We start from the raw sequence: 2,850 nt of genomic DNA on the forward strand, positions 1-2,850 counted from the left end.
TTATCAGCAAATTTTGAACCGCTCTCTCAGAGCAATTTCAGTCTATATAATTCAATGTTCTGATAAGTCAGCATTTTAACAAATAACTATTTTCAGAACATAAATGTATTCCAAAAGATATGGTGACTTTGTTGTAAATATGTGTTTAAGGGTTTCTGGAATTTTGCTGTAACTTTGTAATATTAGAGCATGATGTAAAGTGCAAGTACTCTATATAAAGCTGTGGGATGTTCAGTTCATCAACTCATTTATGCGCTGTGTGGCTGAATTTACTGCAATGCTGCCTACAATGGACAACGAGACGTGTGTTTTTGAGAAAGAGATTCCTTCATCCTATAATCCACCCATAATTATTGTGACATTTATCCTCGGATTCATTGGAAATGTGATTGCTTTATGGATCTTCTGTTTTCATGTAAAATCCTGGAAAACAAAGTGTTCACTCAATCTGGCGATTGCAGACGTTCTGTTAATTTGCTGTTTACTATTTCGAGCAGATTACTACATAAGGAGGAAGAACTGGATCTTTAGTGATGTTGTATACATTTTTGATTTCCTTAAACCGGATAGAAAACATCATGTTCCTCACAGTTATGTCGATCGATCGCGATTTTAAAATGGTCCACCCTCACCACAGAATGAACAAGATGCCTACAAGCTGTGCAGTGAAGGTAACAGGCGCCTTGTGGACTTTTGCAGTCGCTATTTGTTCGCACCTTTTAGCAGAATCACATACCTTCAATCACGACGATGATACTGTGAACCCTTTGACATGACCCACGTTTCAGTCAGGCAGCAATTTAGGCCAACGTTGTTTTTATTTGCAAGTTTGCTTTACCAGGTCCGATTATCCTCGTCTCCACATTCTGCATAATCTGGAAATTAAAACAGATGAAAACTGAATCGAGGGGTAAATATAAACGAGCAGTAAAGCTTGTGATGGCTGTGGCAGCAGTTTTTGTACTGTGTTTCTTGCCCACAAACATTGCTGTAATCGCTGTTTTAGTTACCAGACTAACAGGCATTGAAGGCTGCAAATCGTATGAAATAGCCGTTGAGGTATTTTGTAATACACTGTTCATGACATATCTGAACACAGTGCTGGATCCAGTGATTTACTACTTTCCAAGTCCGAAATTCAAAAATACTATGATGAAAGCAGTTACCCCTTTTAGTTTAAGATGCTTTAGATCAACAACCCGTCCTTCAATGCAACAAGGAGAACCCAGAGGAGAAATGGTTGTGGATCTGGAACTAAAAAGGATCCCGGAGTGTAATCCCCGTGATCAATCCCAGTCAGATATCACATCGACTGCAATACACAGTGGTTAATTGTCAGCTTGTGTAATTAAAGAAGTGTCAATAATTGCAAAATGCTGGAAATAAGGCGATTTTGTTACATTTATAAACCAGCCAATCTGTTTCTAACAAATATGTTTTAAAATAAACTGCGATTTTTAATTCAACTTATCCATGTGCAAAATATTTTTTATCGCATGATGATTTCTACAGGGGTTTTCAGATCATGCTAAGCAATGGTCAATGAATGGTTAGAAAACATTGGCAGAACAGCTTCTGCATCAGGAACATTACCAACTACACCCGTTTTAGCCACATCCCACTCCACCCAATCCCAACATAGTCCTCCAGCACGTCGTTGCTGACAGCTCTTCACAGTTCCAAAAGGAAATGTGATATAACCTAGGAGTAGAGGTTTTCAAAAAATGACTCCAAAATGCATTAAGTAGAGAGAAAGAAGAGAATTAAAAGAAAGAAAGTGAGTTGTAGAATGAAATGGAAGAAATGTATCTCATTCTTTGTCTTCTGGCTGCTGGTTAACGCAATAAAAACAAAGTTATTCCTGTTGCTAAATAAGAAGGATTGGGATATTGGAAAAATGTCTGCAGTCAAAACATGACATTGCTTTACCAGAAAACTTACAGTATTTTACTACACAATGTGATCAGGGATTTTCAATGATAAAATATATTCTTCCACAAGGAGTGGATCCTTCTGTTGTAAAGATGAGAGCAAGGAGGAAAGGGAAGCTGGTTAGAGGAAAGTGAAGGGCTATCCTGTTGTGGGTGGCATCAGTTGCACCTTGCTTTGTAGGAATTTAACTATTTGGAAGACGTTGATGGGTGTCTTCCTCTCTGCTGTACTGGCTCCACATCAGAAGCATCTGAACAAGGCAATTAACCAAATTTGATAATCACTGCTGATCAATTGACTGGCTGATGTGATCCGTGCCACAGGTGGTTGTGTGGATGTGTTAAAGTGAAAGACTGTTATCACCTTCAAAGACACAGACATTGCAGAGTCCCTGGAGATAGCAGTCAGCTATGATCTAATTGAACAGCAGAATAACCGATGAGCTGGATGGTCCATTCTGTTTTTCCGTTCCTGTGAGGAAAGAGGCTGTGAGACAAGTTCCAAAAACTTCTCAGATTCTTCCCAGAGGGAAAATCCAGATAGATATTCTGTTGTGTGGGTATGTGTTGATCAGATGTTGTCTGTATGGATGCTGTTGCATTGTCCTCGCTTCCCCTATTATTCCTTTATCATCATCCTCATCAAGTGCAAGAGCAATGAAGTCCTCAGAGGAAAAACTATTATTTCCCTGTACAAAGGTCTCTTTAAATCTCAGCAGCTTTTTACCAAATATGCTAAATGTTCAGACACTGCAGTTATAAAGCAATGTAAGTAACTTCCAGTCAAAAGAGTGAGAGAAAATTGCAAGCATTTCAGTTCCATGGTTCCTTCTGCCTGAAAGGAACCCCGCAGGCTAAACACTGACACATTTACATTTCTCTGCAGCAGTGGTGAGGAGGTTTAAACACAGGAAAATCT

At 39.0% G+C, this 2,850-nt stretch overlaps 1 pseudogene; it reads left to right on the top strand.

Moving 5' to 3' along the window:
• The first annotated feature begins 289 nt into the window (after positions 1–289).
• Positions 290–1,332, top strand: LOC145356084 (hydroxycarboxylic acid receptor 3-like; annotated as a pseudogene).
• Positions 1,333–2,850: the final 1,518 nt, after the last annotated feature.

Source organism: Carcharhinus amblyrhynchos, chromosome 20 (assembly GCF_965287045.1).
Source record: "Carcharhinus amblyrhynchos chromosome 20, sCarAmb.v2.hapA, whole genome shotgun sequence".
Taxonomy (NCBI): Eukaryota; Metazoa; Chordata; class Chondrichthyes; order Carcharhiniformes; family Carcharhinidae; genus Carcharhinus; species Carcharhinus amblyrhynchos.